Source organism: Triticum urartu, chromosome 4 (genome assembly GCF_003073215.2).
Source record: "Triticum urartu cultivar G1812 chromosome 4, Tu2.1, whole genome shotgun sequence".
Lineage (NCBI taxonomy): Eukaryota > Viridiplantae > Streptophyta > Magnoliopsida > Poales > Poaceae > Triticum > Triticum urartu.
The window spans coordinates 143,635,891-143,657,430 of NC_053025.1; the positions used below are offsets into that span (position 1 = coordinate 143,635,891).

At 45.9% G+C, this 21,540-nt stretch overlaps 1 pseudogene; it reads right to left on the reverse strand.

The window, feature by feature from the left end:
- Nucleotides 1–18,517: 18,517 nt before the first annotated feature.
- Nucleotides 18,518–20,344, reverse strand: LOC125554661 (annotated as a pseudogene).
- Nucleotides 20,345–21,540: the final 1,196 nt, after the last annotated feature.

Here is a 21,540-nt window from a genome sequence, read left to right on the forward strand (position 1 = left end):
GAAAAAGAGAGAAGGGGCAATGTTACTATCCTTTTTACCACACTTGTGCTTCAGAGTAGCACCATGTTCTCCATATAGAGAGAGTCTCTTGAGCTATCACTTTCATATACTAGTGGGAATTTTCATTATAGAACTTGGCTTGTATATTTCGATGATGGGCTTCCTCAAATGCCCGAGGTCTTCATGAGCAAGCAAGTTGTATGCACACCACTTAGTTTTTAGTTTGAGCTTTCATACAGTTATAGCTCTAGTGCATCCGTTGCATGGCAATCCCTACTCACTCACATCGATATCTATTGATGGGCATCTCCATAGCCCGTTGATACGCCTAGTTGATGTGAGACTATCTCCTCCTTTTTGTCTTCTCCACCATCATATACTATTCCACCTATAGTGCTATGTCCATGGCTCACGCTCATGTATTGCGTGAAAGTGAAAAGGTCTGAGAACGTCAAAAGTATGAAACAATTGCTTGGCTTGTCATCGGGGTTGTGCATGATGTGAATATTTTGTGTGGTGAAGATGGAGCATAGCCAGACCATATGATTTTGTAGGGATAACTTTCTTTGGCCATGTTATTTTGAAAAGACATGATTGCTTTATTAGTAGGCTTGAAGTATTATTGTTTTTATGTCAAACAATAGACTATTGCTTTGAATCACTCGTATCTTAATATTCATGCCATGATTAGATATGGGATCAAGATTATGCTAGGTAGCATTCCACATCAAAAATTATCTTTTTTATCATTTACCTACTCGAGGACAAGCAGGAATTAAGCTTGGGGATGCTGATACGTCTCTGTCGTATCTATAATTTTTGATTGTTCCATGCCAATATTCTACAACTTTCATATACTTTTGGCAACTTTTTATACTATTTTTTGGACTAACATATTGATCCAGTGCCCAGTGCCAGTTCCTATTTGTTGCATGTTTTTTGTTTCACAGAATATCCATATCAAACGGAGTCCAAACGGGATAAAAACTGACGGAGATTTTTTTGGAATATATATGATTTTTGGGAAGAAAAATCCACGCGAGACGGTGCCCGAGGGAGGCAGGGGGCGCGCCCCACCCCCTGGGTGCGCCCCTGACCCTCGTGGCCACCCCGTATGGTGGTTGGTGCCCTTCTTTCGCCGCAAGAAAGCTAATATCCGGATAGAGATCGTGTTAAAATTTCAGCCCAATCGGAGTTATGGATCTCCGGAAATATAAGAAACGGTTAAAGGGTAGAATCTGATAACGCAGAAACAGAGAGAGACAGAGAGACAGATCCAATCTCGGAGGGGCTCTCGCCCCTCCCACGCCATGGAGGCCAAGGACCAGAGGGGAAACCCTTCTCCCATCTAGGGAGGAGGTCAAGGAAGAAGAAGACGAATGGGCCCCCTCTCCCCTTCTCTTCCGGTGGCGCTGGAACGCTGCCGTGGCCATCATCATCACCGCAATCTTCACCAACAACTTCACCGCCATCATCACCAACTCTTCCCCCCTCTATGCAGCGGTGTAACCTCTCTCTTACCCGCTGTAACCTCTACTTAAACATGGTTCTCAACGCTATATATTATTTCCCAATGATGTGTAGCTATCTTATGATGTTTGAGTAGATCTGTTTTGTCCTATGGGTTATTTGATGATCATGATTGGTTTGAGTTGCATGTTTTATTATTGGTGCTGTCCTATGGTGCTTTCGTGTCGCGCAAGCGTGAGGGATTCCCGCTGTAGGGTATTGCAATACGTTCATGATTCGCTTATAGTGGGTTGCGTGAGTGACTGAAACACAAACCCGAGTAAGGGGTTGTTGCGTATGGGATAAAGAGGACTTGATGCTTTAATGCTATGGTTGGGTTTTACCTTAATGATCTTTAGTAGTTGCGGATGCTTGTTAGAGTTCCAATCATAAGTGCATATGATCCAAGTAGAGAAAGTATTTTAGCTTATGCCTCTCCCTCAAATAAAATTGCAATAATGATTACCGGTCTAGTTATCGATTGCCTAGGGACAAATAACTTTCTCGTAACAAAAAGCTCTTTACTAAAACTAACTTAGTTTTGTCTTTACCTAAACAGCCCCTACTTTTTATTTATGTAATCTTTATTATCTTGCAAACCTATCCAACAACACCTACAAAGTACTTCTAGTTTCATACTTGTTCTAGGTAAAGCGAACATCAAGCGTGCGTAGAGTTGTATCGGTGGTCGATAGAACTTGAGGGAATATTAGTTCTGCCTTTAGCTCCTCGTTGGGTTCGACACTCTTACTTATCGAAAACTGTTGCGATCCCCTATACTTGTGAGTTATCAGACTACTTCACTTTCAGGAATTTGATTGACTTGTTGCGAATCTTGCGCTTGGTTTCTTCAAGAATAGCAACGGGATGCTCATGATAAGACAGATCTTCTTGGAGATCAATCTCTTCGAAGTTGATAGTGCGCTCAAGAGTCTTGAAACACTTGCGAAGCTGTGACACGTGAAACACATCATGCACATTTGTGAAGTTGGACGGAAGCTCAAGTTGATAGGCGAGGTCGCCTCTTTTGCCAATGATCTTGAAAGGGCCCACGTATCTAGGGGCAAGCTTCCCTTTGATACCGAAGCGACGAGTGCCTTTCATTGGAGGGACGTGGAGGTAGTCCGATCTCGAAAGCCAAGTCACGGTGCTTGCTATCATAGTAACTCCTCTGGCGCGATTGCGCAACTTTGAGATTTTCACGGATGACTTTAGACATTTCTTCAGCTTCTGTGATTAAGTCATTGCCAAGAAGTTGGCGTTCACCAGTCTCTGACCAATTGAGAGGAGTACGACACTTTCTACCATAGAGAATTTCGAATGGGGCCTTGCCCAAACTCGCTTGGAAGCTGTTGTTGTAGGAGAACTCAGCATATGGAAGGCAATCTTCCCACTTCATACCAAAGGAAATGACACAAGCCCTGAGCATATCTTCAAGGATTTGATTTACTCGCTCGACTTGGCCACTAGTTTGAGGATGGAAAGTTGTGCTGAAGCGAATGTTGGTGCCCATAGCCTTCTGAAAGGAGTCCCGAAACTTAGAAGTGAAAATTCTTCCACAATCTGAAGATATCAATTGTGGAATGTTGTGCAAGGAGACAATCCTGGAGGTGTATAGCTCTGCCAACTGAGCTGCTGTGATAGATTCTTTGATTGGAAGGAAATGAGCCACTTTAGTAAGCTTGTCGATGACAACGAAGATAGCATCATTTCCACGCTTGGACTTGGGAAATCCAGTAACGAAGTCCATCTCGATATGGTCAAACTTCCATTCTGGAATAGCAAGAGGTTGGAGGAGACCAGCTGGCCATTGGTGTTCTGCTTTCACCCTTCTGCAGACATCACATTCATTCACAAATTGAGCAATTTCTCACTTCATTCGAGTCCACCAATACGACTGCTTGAGGTTATTGTACATCTTCGTACTTCCAGGATGAATGGATAGAAGGGAATTGTGCGCCTCATTCATAATGACTTTCCTTAGATCACCTTTTGGAACTACAATCCGCTCCTCGAAGAATAGAGTGTCTTTGTCATCAATGCGATAGCACTTGTATTTGGGTTGGCTCTTGGCAATCCCATGTTTCACCTTCTTCATCATGGTATCCCGGAGTTGTGCCTCACGAATTTGATCTTCCAAAGTAGGAGAGACTTGGAGATTGGCAAGAAAGCCTTGAGGAACAACTTTGAGGTTCAGCTTGCGGAAAGCTTCACAAAGGTCCGGTTGGAAGGGCTTGAGAATTAAGCTGCTGCAGTAAGCCATCCTTCTCAAAGCATCTGCAATGACATTGGCCTTGCCTGGAGTATATTCAATACTCGGATTGTATTCTTGAATCATTTCGACCCATCGAGTCTGCCTGAGGTTGAGGTTGGGTTGAGTGAAGATGTACTTGAGGCTCTTATGATCTGTGAAGATGTCCACTTTCCTTCCCAACAAGAGATGTCTCCATGTTAATAATGCATGGACAACTGCCGCCAATTCAAGATCGTGAGTGGGGTAGTTCCTTTCGTTGGGCTTCAGATGACGAGAGGTATAAGCCACAACTTTCTTCTCTTGCATTAACACAGCACCGAGACCTTGTAAGGAGGCATCACAGAAAACTTCGAATGGCTTGAATTCATCAGGAGGAGTCAAGACAGGAGCTGTGACCAGCTTGTCTTTAAGGGTGTTAAAAGCAATGTCACACTCAGGTGTCTAGACATACTTGACATGCTTCTGGAGGAGGTTGGAAAGAAGCTTTGCAATCTTAGAGAAATTCTCAACGAATCTTCGACAATAGCTTGCAAGCCCAAGAAAACTGCAGAGCTATTTGACATTCTGAGGAGGTTCCCAATTCACAATTGCAGACACCTTCTCTGGATTAACAGCGATGCCCTTGGCGGAGATGATATGACCAAGGTAGAGAACCTCATCAAGCCAGAACTCACACTTGGAAAACTTCGCATAGAATTGATGCTCTCTAAGTTTGTTGAGCACCAATCTCAAATGCTTGGCATGATCCTCCTTATTCTTGGAAAAGACCAAGATATCATCGAGATACACTAGGACGAAATCATTTGTGTAAGGGTTGAAGATGAAGTTCATCATGTGCGAGAACGTTGGAGGAGCATTGATAAGGCCGAAAGACATGACAGTATATTCATAAGAACCATAGCTTGTTCTGAATGTTGTCTTGGGGATATCTTGTTCACGAATGTGAATCTGATGATAACCCATACGGAGGTCAAGCTTGGAGAATACTTTAGCACCTTTAAGTTGCTCGAATAGCTCATTGATGTTGGGAAGTGGATACTTGTTCTTTATTGTCTTCTTGTTCAATGGACGGTAGTCGACGCAGAGTCGTTCCGTTCCATCCTTCTTCCGGATAAAAAGAACACCACAACCCCATGGAGATGAACTCGGTCTGATCAGACCCATACGCTCTTGTTCATCAAGTTGTTTCTTCAATTCCTTCAACTCCTCTGGTCCAAGCTTGTAAGGACGCTTACAAACGGGTTCCGTGCCAGGCTCAAGATCAATAACGAATTCAACTGGCCGGTGAGGAGGCATTCCCGGAAGCTCTTCTGGAAAGACGTCTTGGTATTCACAAACGACTGGAATTTGAGAGATGGCATTCAACTCGCCCTTCTCATTGAGAGAAAACAGTTGAATGGTTTCATCACAAGCGGCATAGATGATCACATCCTCAGAAGAGTGTGTCAATTGAATTTCCTTAGCAGCACAATCAAGCTGAGCCTTGTGCTTAGAAAGCCAGTCCATGCCGAGAATTAGATCAATATCCAAGTCACCAAGAACAATTGGAGAAGACAGAAATTTATAGTTGCCCATCTTGATAACGGAACCCCGAACGAATACTCGAGAAGTCATTTGTCGAGTCGGAGAAACAATAGACAAAGGTCTCGACAATACTTGAGTAACCAAATCATGCATAGCCACAAAAGGTCTTGAAATGAAAGAATGTGATGCACCAGAATCGAATAACACTTTTGCTGGAAAGTCATTAACAAGAAGATTACCCATTATCACTTCTGAAGAAACCTCTGCCTGAGCTGCGTTCATCATGTTCACCTTTGCAAACTTGGGATTATGCTTGACCACTGCATTGCTGGAAGATCTCACAGGAGGAGGCGGAAGGTGCCTCTGGTTGAAGCACTTGTTTGCATAATGCCCTTTCTGCTGACACTTGTTGCAAGTAACCTCTCAGAGCGAACGATGATAATGAGCACTTGACCTTGGAGTTTGAGACTGAGCTTTGTTCTAATAGCCTGGGTTGGGTGGGTGGGAAGATCCATTGCCACCTTTGCTCTTCTGCTAGTAGGGCTGACGGAACAGAGGAGGAGGCAGCCAGAACTTCTGTTGCTTAGCTGCCACTTGTGATGAAGAAGAATACTGAACTGCATCTCTGACTCTCTTCTTAGATGCCTCACACTTGAGCTGAGCAGCTTCTTGCTTTAGTGCCATGTTATAGAATTGATCGAACTTAGTCGGCTCAAGAAGCACGAGAGCTAGCTGTAGATCTTCTCTAAGGCCACCTCTGAATTGATAGATCATACTCTTTTCATCAGGAACGTCTTGTTTAGCGAAGCGAGCAAGTTTCTGAAACTGGATATTGTATTGGTACACGGACATGATGCCTTGCTTGATATTGCGGGACTCCTCAGGCTTGCTCTCAGCCACACTTGGTGGAATGTGGTGAGCTTTGAAGTCTCGGCGGAAATCATCCCAGGTAATCACACAACCTCCTCTGGAATCTCTGTATTGCTGATACCACTCAACAGCTTGGTCCTTGAGTTGAAATGATGCAAACTTGACAAAGTCCTCAGGTCTGACATTGCTACATTCAAAATGCTTGCAAATGTCCACGAGCCAATCATCGGTGTCTGTGGCCTCGACACATTTGCTGAAGGACTTCGGCTGGTTTGTGAGGAACTGGTTGAGGGTAGCAAACTGAGGCTGATTTTTTCCTTGGCCTTGATTTCCTTGGTTGCCTTGCCCTTGGTTGCACTCTTGCAAGAGTTGCAAAAGCATCTAAGTGTTGGCGTTGGTGGCTGCCATGACAGCTTGCCATGCCTCCGGAGGTGGAGGTGGTGGCGGATTCTGACGCGTTGGAGGAGCCATCCTGAAGAGGGTGACATCCGTTAGAATCTAGATAAACGGATAGACAAGCTGAATCAATGGATCAAAATTGCAACATATAGTCTTCACAATAATCATTCGAACAAGGATGAACGAATGAATTCCAAAGTAAATCATCACACGTCCATAAAGTTGAGAAGCCACTTCGATAAAGATAGATGAATAAAGCAACAAGGTACGAATATAAGCAAATAAGTGGTAAGGATTGCCCAATCACAAACCAAATATCTGCGGGAAAAAATACTAGAGCTACTTGAATTCCCACCTATAAAACTCCCAAAACTTTCTGGTTATGCAATCAGGTGTTGGGGATACAGGGGAAGCATAGTATCTCAACCAAACTAACAAATCCTACATCCAGTTGTATCCATCCTTCAACACATAACCAAGAAACCTTCGGAAATCATGTACCTCAACCTTCGAAAAGCATCTATTATACGAGTTATGGCAATACTCCAGAACTCCCGCCCCAGTACTAGGTGGCATCGAGGCTATCTCACCAACAACTCCATAAAAGAGATTTTTGATATTGGCGAACTCAGGTATTCCAGAACTGCAACGATAAAATTGTGACGACAACACCTCGGAGCTCAACTCCCCGGGACACTGCCGCAACAGGCACCAAGAACAATGTTCTCGTCACAAGACTATCGGAACGATTCCAAGATACCCGCGTGATCCTAAAAAATCATGAAATTTGAGGAGAGGAGAGTCAAAACTTCTACGTCATGAGGCCTCACAAGAGCAACAAAGGGACTGAGGAGTAAAAAGAATCCTACTCTCCAATATATATAATCCTAAGACTCAAAACATTTTGATCTAGACTCAACAACGTCAGCAATTGGATCAAGCAGGGGGCTCCTAAGTCAGGGATGGGTCTGATTACCAACTTGTAACACCCACAATGCGCCTATATCTCCCACGCGTCGGGGCACGACTTAGAGGCATAGCTGCATGGTAGTTTTGTCGCAAGAGGGGTAATCTTCACACAATCCCATGTACCGAATAAGAAAGGGATAAAGAGTTGGCTTACAATCGCCACTTCACACAATACATAAATAATTCATACAGCATCCAAATACACTCAAAGACCGGCTACGGTCAAATCCGAATAAAAAGGAAGATAACCCCAAATGCTAGATCCCCGATCGTCCCAACTGGGCTCCACTACTGATCCTCAGGAAAAGAAACATAGTAACGGCCCGAATCCTCGTCGAACTCCCACTTGAGTTCGGTAGCATCACCTGCACTGGTATCCTCCGCACCTACAACTGTTTGGAAGTATCCGTGAGTCACGAGGACTCAGCAATCTCACACCCGCGAGATCAAGACTATTTAAGCTTATGGGTAGGAAAGGGGTAGTGAGGTGGAGCTGCAGCAAGCACTAGCATTTATGGTGGCTAACATACGCAAATAAGAGCAAGAAGAGAAGCAACACAATGGTTGAGAAGCTAGAAGTGATCCTGAAACTACTTACGCTCAAGTATAACACAAGACCGTGTTCTCTTCCCGGACTCCGCCGAAAATAGACCATCATGGCAACACACGTGGTTGAATCATTTTAATTAAGTCAAGTGTCAAGTTCTCTACAACCGGATATTAACAAATTCCCATCTGCCACATAACCGCGGGCATGGCTCTCGAAAGTTTATACCCTGCAGGGGTGTCCCAACTTAGCCCATCACAAGCTCTCACGGTCAACGAAGGATATTCCTTCTCCCGGAAAGACCCGATCAGTCTCGAAATCCCGGTTACAAGACATTTCGACAATGGTAAAACAAGACCAGCAAGACCACCCGACTGTGCTAACAAATCCCGATAGGAGCTGCACATATCTCGTTCTCAGGGCACACCAGATGAGCAATCCATACAACTAAAACAAGCCCTCAAGTTTCCCCGAGGTGGCGCTGCAAGGGGCTCTAGTTTGGACCAACACTCATAGGAGCACTCGCCCGGGGGGGTTAAAATAAAGATGACCCTCGGACTCACGAAAACCCAAGGGAAAAGTCTTAGGTGGCAAATGTTAAAACCAAGGTTGGGCCTTGCTGGAGGAGTTTTATTCAAAGAGAAATGTCAAGGGGTTCCCATAACACCCAACCGCGTAAGGAACGCAAAATCAAGGAACATAACACCGGTATGACGGAAAGTAGGGCGGCAAGAGTGGAACAAAACACCAGGCAAAAGGCCGAGCCATCCACCCTTTACTAAGTATATAGATGCATTAATTAAAATAAGAGATATTGTGATATCCCAACATATCCATATTCTGACAAGGAACAAACTTTAACTTCACCTGCAACTAGCAACGCTATAAGAAGGGCTGGGCAAAAGCGGTAACATAGTCAACCAACGGTTTGCTAGGAAGGTGGGTTAGAGGCTTGACATGGCAATATGGGAGGCATGATATAACAAGTGGTAGGTAGCGCGACATAGCGACATAACGAACAACTAGCAAGCAAAGATAGAAGTGATTTCGAGGGTATGGTCATCTTGCCTGCAAAGTTCTCAGAGTCGTCGAAAGCTTGATCCTTGTTAGCATACTCAACAGGTTCCTCGGTCACGTACTCGTCTCCCGGCTCTACCCAAGGCAAGAACACGAACAAATGAACAAACAATCAATCACGATGCAATGCACAAGCAACATGATGCAATACATGGCATGATATGCAATGCATACGCGTGCTCTGGAAGGGAAAGAATGATCAAGGCATCAACTTGGCAAACAAAGTATGCCGCTGGAAAGATGAGATGATTTCGGTTGAAATCGATATAAAGATCACAGGAAACGGATGCACGGTTTGCAAATGGCGAGCAAAACAAGAATGGTGCAAAACTGCGATTAATAGCATGATAGCATTTAGGATGCAACAAGAAACTAAGCTACTGCACTCCAACATGACAACAAAGCATATGGCAGTGATTTAAAAGAGATGCTTGACAAAACATGAACACTGAGGTACGGCTAAATGACAATAGAACAGGTTCAAACAAGCATGGCAAAAGTGCAAAAGATATCAGCTTCACAGACTTAGTGAAAACACTAGCATGTCAAAAACAACATCAGGAAGCAATGTTAAGAGCAAGCAAACAACATGCTACAGGAACATATCATAGCAAACAAAGGAATGGCATGATTCTAATAAATGCATAGAACAAAAGTCTCTTACTGAACATGAGCCAAAAGGGCACAGAAGATATGATGGCACCTATCTAACCATAGCAAGTTTTATTAACAGTTTCAGACTTGGTGAAAAACAGAGCATGGCATTAACAGATTTATGATAGCAACTTTGTGAGCTCATGCCACTCACCACAAGGCATTGCATGACAACATAAGCATGCCAACAGTAAGAAGACGTGTTCATGAAGCTAAACATGGCAAGATCAAGTTAATAGGATGCATGGATCACTAGCAACAACCATGGCAATATGGATTAACATGTTAACATTCTGCCAGGAACATTTTATAGCAAAAGTAGAGCAAGAAAAAGACATGCTAGAGCACTCCATAATGCAAATAGGGGCATGAATGGATAGAGCATGACCACATGTTCAAAACATCCTTACTGAAGTAACCCAAAATAAGCATGGATCTCAATGTAGCATCAAGTTTACATGGCATCAAAATAACAGCAGGAAAAGGACTTCGCGAAATCCTAAGTCCCTGAAAACAACAACATTGTGGAGCCTACTTTGCATGCTTGTACTAGTCACCGCATAGATCACAAAAATACAAGGCTTGCACCTCTGTAAAGATGGCATGTTGTAGTTCAAAACACATGTAGACCTCATGCTCATACGATGCACACATTAAATGCAACAAAAATGACAAATCATCATGATCTGATAAGTACCAGCAGCTAACATTTTATAGCACTCTTGCATCAATGAAAATGGCTTCATAAAGGACAGTAACATGCATGGAAATACTGCTAACATGAATAGCTCAACGAGATAAACAATTTGACATATCATATGCATGATTTGGAGCACCGAGCACCGAGATATGACATGTAGAAGGAGGCATACAAATGTTAGGGTTCAAGGACTTAGACGAAAATTACCCCGCGAGTTCCAGATCTAGGGTTTCGCACGTAGTTCGAGGATGGCCGGAGTAACATGCCAGAGATGGTGAAGAAGATGGCCGGTGATGGAGGCGAGGGCGCCGGAGGTCGGGGGGTCACCGGACGGCGGCGGGCGACCAGTGTGGCGGTCTCTAGCAGTCGGGCGGCGCACGGTTGCGGAGGGCGCGGGCGGCGAGGCGACGTTGGCGGCAGGGAGGCGGCGGCGCATGGCGAGGAGCTGTGCGGCGGCGCGGCGGCTGGAGCGGAGTGAGGCGGCGGCGGGCGCGGTCAGCGGCTGGTGCGGAGAGGATGGGCGGCGGCGGAGATGTGGTCGGGCGGCGGGGCGCGGTCGGGCCCCGGGCGGGCCGGCCGTGGACTCGCGGGCCGGCGGCGTGCGCGGTGGCCGGGGTGCCATGCGGCGCGTCTCGGTTGGCTACGGGGCGGCGGCGATTTTTGTCTAGTGAGGGCGGACGTGTCCGGTGGCGGCGGGAGATGAAATTTAGGGTTTGGACTGCGAGATTTTGGAGGGGTGCACATATTTATAGGTAGGTGGAGTTTTGAGTGTCCAAATGAGGTGCGGTTTTCGCCCACATGATCGTGATCCGACGACGGAGAACATGGATATGGTTTAGATGGGTTATTGGGCTGTTTTGGAGGGGTGTTTGGCTGCAACACACAAGAGGCTTTTGCGGTTACCTGGTTAACCGTTGGAGTATCAAACGGCCTCCAAATGGAACAAAATTTGACAGGCGGTCTACCAGTGGTGTACCAAGGCCACTTGACAAATCTCGGCCCATTCCGAGAACGTTTAGCTCCCGCTCACGAAAAGAGACAAGAGGGGTGCGCCGGGTGCATGTGGGAGTGTCGGATTGCGAAACGGATAACGGGGAAAATGCTCGGATGCATGCGACGAACACGAATGCAAATGCGATGCACATGATGACATGATATGAAATGCATGACATGAACAAAATGCAAAACGAAGACAAAACCCAACCACAAAGGGAATCTCATAACTTAAAGCCGAAAATGGCAAGAGTCAGAGTTACACAAGTTACATCCGGGGTGTTACAAGTTTCTAGGCATGAAATTTCGTATGATTCCTTTGAGCCTGGGTGGCATTCCATAGGGTGATCTCACGGGTCCTCCGGAATCTCCTTGGGCAAGCACTAGTTCTCCAGGTGCCCGGGCAAACCACTGGTTTCTCCAGGGTGCCCCAACCATTCCACCCAGATGTGTGTTGATGTTGCCACCTTAAGTTACCGTTAATTGTTATTTCTCTCATAACTTGCATGAATCACACATACCAATCCCCGTCTACGAGAATGGCTAAGCAATATATGACATAACAAATAATCCCTAGGTGTTTCAAGGATCATAGGTTCCTACCTCATGAACTACATAGCAAAGTCCCAATTCCCAATCCTACTCATCCAAACTTGTAAGGGTGTGAACTAATGCATAGTAAAAACTGGGTATAGGAAAAATATGATCAAATTGTGAATTTGCCTTGTACTGTTGACGAAGATTCTTCGCACTCATAATTCCAGATAGTTCTACTCGTCACACTCCGATCAATCTGTCGTAAGTAGGCAATTTTATCCACACATAAGCAATCACTCAAAGGCCAAAAAGAAAATGCAAATGAAGATTGTGAAAACTCCAAAGGAACCAAATCAAATTGTTTTGCAAGATCATATTCTAATTTCAGTGAAAAAGTGTGGTGATGACTCAAGATGTTAGATTACGCCTAGGGATTCAATTTGAAAAATGAATCAATTGAAAAAACGCTACACATTACAAGATATGATCAAGTGAAGCTTCGAGTTCAAATTTGAAAAGATCAAAAGTTGAAACTAATGATGCTACTGGATGTAGGAAGTCAATATGAACATGTAGGAAAAAGAATTACTAGATTAAAAATAACGGATCAAGTAATTCAACGTGGCATTGAATCTGACAACTCTTTGGTGGGCTAGTAGAGTAACTGGCTAAGATCAAAATTATATGTTGGAAAGATGACACTAATTGTGCGAACGGAAAGATTATTTCAATACGAATCCGATGCAGTTGGATTCATTGGAAACGGAGCTGCGGAAAAAAAGATACGATCAAAAAAAGTTTGAATATGAATCTGAACAAATTTTGAAATTCGAAAATTGCAAAAAGTTTATTCGATAGATTCACTATATAGGTGGAATCAAGACAAAAATGTAGGTGTTGGTTTTATCTAATTTGGATGAACGAGTAAGAAGTTATGGCTATTTGAAAAATCAGGGCCAAGCTATTTTACGGAAGAAAAATAGTTACGGCTAAAAGATTTCTAAATGTAATGTATAAATACAAAAATTAATTGGTAATCTAATTATTCTACTGTACTAGTATAGAAATAATAAGCTACGGGGTATAAAAATACTAAAAAAAAGATACTTTTATAAGGTAGAAAAAATGACTTCGAAGAAAAGAGACAACTTTCAGAAGTCCCGTCGAAGAAAAAAAATAATTTTTTTGTGAAGCTAGTCAAACCTAAATATTGATTTAACCCGCAATGGATGATTTTTGGGTTGGATGTTCGCATGGGCCTAAAAGTGTTTGGCGGGCCGCCCGCGCTTCATTGTTTTTAAAATAAAATTCGGCCAAAGTGAAAAAAATGGCTGCCTGGCCTGCCCATGTAGGAGAGAAAAAAATAATGGGATGCCCGATGCCACTATGCTGCGCACGTGGGCGACAGTTAGTTCCTGGCGCACGCGCAGTTTTTGTTTTTAAATAGAAATAAAAAAGGAAAAACTGAATAATGAAAATAAAAATAAAATTTTACATAGGCATACTATATATGAAAATTCTCAGAATTTTTTTTCCTAAAACATGAATATATTTTCAGCATCAAATAAATTTCACACAAATTTAATAAAGCAAACAGTACTACTGGTTCATTTGAAAAACCAAATAAAAATATTTTAAAACACCAAAATGATTTCAAACTCATTTCTCTCCATTTTTCTAATGTAGGGAATCATTTTACCCTATTTTCTGTATATTCTATTTTTGGAGAAAAGTAATTTAAATAAAACCAAATAACTCCAAATTGAAAGTGAGTTTTCAAAATAACTTCAAAGGGACTTTTAGTTTGATTATTTGAAACTTCCAACTCTCTTTCTTAGCATTTGAAGAAGTCATTTTATCTTTTCTCATGAAACTCATTGAGTTACATAAAGTTTTCGAATTTGAAATATTTTCATATGGAATTCAAATCTTTTCAAAACTCTTTTCATTTATTTAAATGGAAGAAGTCATATCATCTTCACTCTAGGGTTTTGTGATAAAATGAATTTTAATTCGTGGAGATCATAAATGCAATGTGAAAGTTTGGGAAAGTCATTTCATTCCCTCTCATTCAACTTTCAAAAAGTTTCAAATTTCACTCAATTCCACACAAGCAACCACATCACAATCAAACAAACAATCAAAACTATTTATTTAATATAACATTTTAAAATTTAGAATTTTGGGATGTTACATTAGCCGTGTGCGGTGTCCCCCTCCACAGTTTACTCCTCCGGTCATAGCGTCGTAGTGCTTATGCAAAGCCTTGCGCGGATCACATCACCATCGCCGTCACCACGCCGTCGTGCTGACGAAACTCTCCCTCGGCCCTCTGCTGGATCAAAAGTTCGAGGGATATCATCGAGTTGAACGTGTGCTGAACTCGGAGATGTCATACGTTCGGTACTAGATCGGTTAGATCGTGAAGACGTTCGACTACATCAACCGCGTTAACCTAACGCTTCCGCTTTCGGTCTACGAGGGTACGTGAACACACTCTCCCCCTCTCGTTGCTATGCATCTCCTAGATAGATCTTACGTGATCATAGGAATTTTTTTGAAATTGCATGCTACGTTCCCCAACAACCAGCACCACCATCGCGCGGCCTCAAACAGCCAGCCGCACCACCATCGCCGTCAACCGTCGTCTCCCAAGGGACGCCCGTAGGCTCCGGCCTATGCCGCTCGCGGCCTACACCGCGCACTGCCAAGGAGAGTGCCGCCCCAGAAGACAAGCACCGTCCCCGGTCACCTCGCGTGCACCACCACCCAGCCACACCCCCAGCATCTGCGAATAGAGACGCCAACCACTCCCTGTGCCGTGCATTGGCCACTAGAACCAGAGCCGAATAGATCTAGCCTGCAGCCACCTGCACGCCTCCGCCCGGCCGAATCGAGCACGCCGCAGCCTCCGCACCCCTCACGAGCCCCAGGTCACCGATACGCCGCCAGAAGACAACCCCACTACCGCCCAGCAGGTCCGTCGGCGAGCCACTGCGCCCCACGGGAGCACAACACCGTCGCCCAACTCTGATGTCCTACGCCAACAGTTATAAGGCAGAGAGGAAAAACGGCTACGCCGCCGCGCCGACCGGGCTTTGCCCGTCGGCGCCTGCCGGCGACGGCGGGGGAGGGCGGGCGAGAGGAGGGGAAAGTGGGCTGACGGCTAGGGTTCCCTCCCCGTCACTCGCGAGAGCGACGAGGGAGGACCTCTCGGTCAGTACCACATAGCTCTACCTTGCTCAACATGAGTGAATAGTTGACCTGAGGAAGAGAAGGTCTTCTAGGAGTCGGGAATCCAGTTCACCACCGGCGGCGTTGGCTGCCCAGCTGCATATATTCCAAGATCATCATTATCAACCCATCATGTGTGTGAGAGAAAGAGATCATGGGCCGGTGCTTTTGGCAGCATAAAAATAAGACGCCTCCTCCCCAGCTTTTCCCATAAGCCGCCTCTCTTGATCATTGGGGCTTCTAAACTAGTTATGGGATAACTAATTTAGAAGTCTCAACAAACTTAGAAGGTGGCTTATTTTTTAAGTTGAAAAGAGGCAACTTAATTTTTAAGGCGCCTAAAAGAACTGGACATGGCGTGAAGAAGATGAAGAGGACTTGGGGCGGGAGAACAATGCTGCGGGCGATGGGGAGGAACATGCCCAGCCCACCGCAGCACTCGCTCTGCGGCGACGACATCTTCGCCTCGCTCCTAGTCAGGAACGACGCGCACGTCATCAGCCCTGCCAGCGGCGTCACGCAGGTTGTCGGCAACGATGGCGATGACCCTCCAAAGCTGTCGGCGCATGACAATCCGGAGTGAACCGTTTAGTGTGGTCAGCTCGCGGTTCGCTCTTAGGGGTGTGTGGGAGGCCGTTAGTATTTAGGTAATTTTCCTCCGTCTTTATTTTTCAAACATTAGCCGCACGCGTTCATTGTTCCCATAAATTTGAGGAGACCAACCTAGACGCGCCTTCATTATTTCCATATACTGGAGGAGTCTAAACGATACGCGCGTTCATTATTTCTGTTCATAATATATTCAAGGAGTGAAGAGTCTGAATCCGTATCTTGGAGGAGTCGAAGTGAGACGCGTTTTCATTTTCATTGTTTCCATATAGGACAACGCTAACGCCCACACGTGTGGTGCGAGTGAAATCTGCCCACACGCCCTATAATACACAGAGTGTGCCACATCACTGCATGTATGTGGAAATTTTTTTGGATTTCCAAATTTTAAAATGTTTGTCTCTTAAATAAAAATCTGATTGAAGATCCGTTTTCACCATTAAATCCCTCGCGACGAGATCTTCGAAACTAGATCTCATATCAATATATTTCGACGAATTTCTTTTAGGGTTAAAAGTTGTCATGTCTATTGCACATGAATTGTCGTGGTGTTTACACTGAAGTTGCCATCATATGTTTCAGATATTTTTCTTCTACATTTAAAAGTTATTTTTGACATTTATAAAATGAGGAATTAAGAAACTAGACTTGTCATGAACCATAAACTAAAATTGCCATGATACATACACTTAAAATTGCCATGGTTCATAAAAAAATAATTTTCATGGCAAAGTACTGCAGTTGCTATCATCAAAATACTAAAATTGCCATGCTCTACAAACTGAAATTGCCACATGGCAACTTTAGTTTAAGCACTATGACAACTATAGTATAAACATCATGGCAACTTTGGAGCAAAAAAAATTCGTCGAAACATATCAACATGGGGTCTAGTTTTGAAGATCTCATCGAGGCGGATTTAATGGTGAAAAGGATTTTTAATTTGATTTTTTAATTAGGAGATAAAACATTTTTAAACTGAAAAAAAAAGATTCATGTTGATGTCATCTGTTCGCATGTGACAAAATAAGTGATAAAGGATACGTGTGGGCGATGTACAAGATGCCACACGTATGGCGTTAGTTTTTTCCTTCCATATATATTCGAGGGATCCGAATTAGACTTGCATTGCTCCCATATACACATCCCATGTACTAGTACTATATAACACACACCATGTACTCCATAACACCGTGAAAAACGCAGAACTCGTCGGAATAGTCAATGGCTACGCCTGCGACGACGCTCGGGGAGTCGCTGGCACACGTATCCCGTACCAAGAGGTGGGTGATGGCCGTCGTCGCCCAGATTGTCTGCCCTGTAGGAATCACCGCGACCATGATCTATGCCTACATTTCAGGACGCTCTCCTTTCTTCTTCAGCATCGTCCCATGGCGGCTGTCGCTGGTGCTCTCGTACGAGGCCTACTGGTCGGTGCTCTTCCTCGTCAAGTCCTACGCGGAACTGTTCTTGCCGCGCATGCCGGTGACCGTCGTCGAGAAGCTTCGCGACGTAGGAGGCTACGGTTTCGGCGTCGGCGTCCTGGGTCTCATGGTGTCCGCCGTCCTGGCCACCAAGGTCAAGGACACCCGTGTCTTGGCCGGTTGCATCTGCGTGGTGGCTGTCTTCATCGTCGGGCTCCTGGCGTTCTGGGTGCGGCTTGCTCGCATGTACGGCGCGTTGGAGTCTTCTACGGTACCAGCAGCAGGGCAGCAACCTCCACCGAGCATGCAAGGGGAACCCCGGCAGGAAGAGGGAAAGAAAGATCAGGGGAAGAAGCGGAGTATCTTGCCTATCTAAAAGACTTGTAATACATGTTTCCATGTTTCTTTGATTTTACTCTTTCTCTTCCTTTTTACTCCCAATATTAAGTTTGTAAGTCAAATTTTATAAAAATTTGGCTAGATCTACATTGAAAGTTATCAGCCTCTATAAATTCAAATGGTTACAGTATAAAATGTTCTATGATGAGTGTAAGGATCTTGATTTATCTCTATTAGCGATACATCCGATTTGAGCTGGCAACCGGGATAGAGAAAATGCACGAATCTCGGCACCCTAGATCATGAGAAGGACAATTTGGATGAGACATCACTAAATCTCATCTACATGAGAATTAGCAAATTTGATTTTTCTTTTGCTTTTTAGGTGGGTCTCACCTGTAAAATGTGGAAAGGGTGAGTTTTCTTTTCCTCTTTAAGTTTGGGTCCCCATGTAAATGATAGAGAGAGGGGGGAGAGTTTATTCTTGTTTTTACTCGGGTGGATCCCACATGTAAGTGACATGGAGAAGGGCCAAAATTGTGGAGGAAATGTCCAGTAGATGGTCAAAGCTCTTTGACTAGACCAAAACGTCATGACAGGACATTCATCATCACACTAATATTAAATACTAAGTTACTGAACACAAGCCAGGGCTAGATGGGCATTATAGGATCATCAAACGAAAAACCCATGTAAATAGTGTGAGACAATACTCCCTTCGGTGCAATCTGCTCTTATATTTTTGTTTACATTCTCAATAAGATAAAGGAAAACATGCTATAGCTATTACATCGATCAGTAATACTACACCACAACTGGCACATGATGCGTCGACCACTCTGATGGCTGCAAAGTTGGTAGTAACCAGCTAGTTTCTCACGTTTGTAATCTTAATTGATTAAACTTGATAGATAGAGTACGTCCCGAGATAAATTGTGCCTGCGTGATGAGCAGTAACCAAATCCGATCGTCGGCACCAACTCAAGGCGACAAGGCTGCACGGCACATGGAGACATCAGAATTCAGCCGAAAGCAATCGAGCTTAACCATGCAAGAGCAGTATGGATTTTTTTCACTTTGAGAAGTGCTACTGTATTAGTGAGTGAGTGAGTAGTTGACCTGAAGAAGACGAGGTCTTCCAGGAGTCGGGAATCCGGTTCACCACCGGCGGCGTCGGCTGCCCAGCTGCATAGATTCCAAGATCATCATCATCATCAATCAATCCATCATGAGTGAGAAAGAGAGAGCGAGCGAGAGGGAGGGAGGGAGAGAGATTAATGGCGTTGGCGTACTGAAGCAGATGAAGAGGACTTGGGGCGGGAGGACGACGCCGCAGGCGATGGGGAGGTACATCATGCGGACGGGGTCGATGGGCTTGGGGAGCATGCGGTTCACGTCGCCGAGGATCACCGGGCACAGGCAACGCAGCGACCGGTCGTCCGCCGCCGCCGAGCTGTTGAGGAACATGCCCAGCCCGCCGCAGCACTCGCTCTGCGGCGTCGGCGTCTCCGCCTCGCTCCCCGTCAGGAACGACGCGCACGTCATCAGCCCCGCCAGTGGCGTCACGCAGTCCGTCGGCGCCAACGGCGGCGAGGGCGACGACCCTCCGAAGCCCACCGGCAAGCCGGGGAAGCCGGGCTGCGGGTTCGCGGCGGTGCACGGGGGCGAGATGGGCGCCGGCGGCGCCTGCGCCTGAGACGGCGGCGGAGTCATCGGCCTGCCGCTGGGCGACGGCGGGGGTAGCCTGCCCGCGGACGGCGGCGACAGCCTGGAGCGAGGGAAACCACGGAAGCCGCTGGGGCTACGCTGCCTGGTTCCCGGGTACCAGAGCACGCGGGTGTCGGCGCGGCGCCTCGTCGCCGCCGCCGCCGTCGCCGCCTCCGCCGGCTGCATCAGCGCCGCCGCCGCCACCACCGCCACCGTGACCACGACGAGCAAGACGACGGTGGTGCTGCACCTCGACGCTGCCATTGCTACCAAATATGGATCTTTGCTTCTTTCTGGCAAATTGGAGTGTCAAGAAGCGCAAGAGCAAATGCTCACAGGGACGATCGATGTTGCTGGCTTCTTCTTCCTCCTGCCATTTTATATCTCTCTGGATTGCCTCAATTCATGGGAGCACAAAGATCGTGCATTACCACATTAATCCTACGTGCTTAAACATTCCATCTTTGGGTTTTTCTTGTTAAGAAATGCAAAGCCCATCTTTAAATGTACGTGTCCCAGAAACTGAGAAATACACACACAAAAAGTAGGTAGCACATTATCCTTTTATACTGGTATGCAGTGAGAATATGATTATATGAACGGCTTTTGATGTGCAAATATGACCTCTAAGAGCAACTCCAACTCGTCGATCCATTTCGTCCGCACGTATTCGTTTGGATTAAAACAAACACAAAAATCGGCTCAACGCGTCAACCCAAACGGACGTGCGCCTGCTTTTCGTCCGCCGAACGACCCATTCCTGGCCCATATTTGGCCCTCATTTGAGTCGGCGTGGACACGAGACGGACGCGCGCCTACTCCTCCACCTGCCTGGCCCGCCAGTCGGTGTCACATAGGCCATTCTCTTTCTCCCATCGACAACAAGCCCTCGGCCGTCCCCACCCTGTCGCCGCCACCCAGTTCCGGTGCCCTCGCCAGTAGTCCGTACCCACATACCTCTCCCGCGGCACGCCACCTTCCCACGTCGCCGCCACCATCGCCTCGCCGCCAGACCACCGCAGCTTCTTCCCCAAAGTCGCCGCAAGCACCACCTCGGCCCCGCACCCCTGGCCAGCTCCTTTGACAACGCTGGCAAGCTCGTCGGGCGCCGCCAAGCCAGCTACCTGGTCCAGGGGAGGCGTTCGTCTCTTCGTCGGCTTGCTTCTTCGACGACGCCCCCAAGTTGTTCGACGTTTTGCCCACAAGGTACAAATGGGCTCTGCCGACGAGTTGTTTTTTCATAATTTCCTTTGTGACTCATATGATTCTTCATCCGACGATGAGGAGATGGTGGTTGTTGTGTTGGTCGTCAATGACCACCTTAGTAGGTAGTCGTCGTTGTTCCGGGGCACACTCCGGCATTGAATCGCAACCAAGAGAGCGGCCATTTCCTTCTTTGGAAGGACTACTTCGAGACACCCAACCCGCTCTTCAAACATCATCAATTACGGCACCATTTCCGTATGGCTAGGCATGTTTTCAACCGTATTCGGGAGAGGGTGGTCGGATACGATAAGTATTTCGAGTGCAAGGAGGATGCCCTTGGAAAGATTGTCTTCTCCTTTTATCAGAAATGCACTACAGCTATCCGGATGCTTGCATACGAAGTTCCTGGTGATCTCATTGATGAGTACGTCTGTATGAGCGAGTCTGCGTGCCTAGACTCCATGTACAGGTTCTGCAAGGCTGTGATTGCAGTGTTTGGCCTTGAGTACTTGAGGGAGCCAAACGCTGAAGATACAGCCCGCTTGTTGACGATGAATGCCAGCAGGGGCTTCCCGGGGATGCTTGGTAGCATAGACTATATGCACTGGGAGTGGAAAAACTACCCTTCTGCTTGGTAGGGGTAGTATAGGGGCCCTGTCAAAGCTTGCACCTTCATACTCGAGGCCGTGATTTCACAAGATCTCTAGATTTGGTACTCTTTCTTAGGATGGCTGGATCTCACAATGATACCAACATGCTTCAACACTCTCCGGTGTTTGCAAGGATTGCTGAAGGCAACTTCCGGCCGGTGAATGTTAACATCAACAGCCACAACTACAACAAATGATACTACCTAGCTGGCGGTATCTATCCTCATTGAACTACTCTCGTGAAGACAATCTCCAACCCTGTAGGAGAGAAGAGGAGATTTGCACAAGAGTAAGAGAGTGCTAGGAGGGATGTGGAACATGTCTTTGGTGTTCTGCAA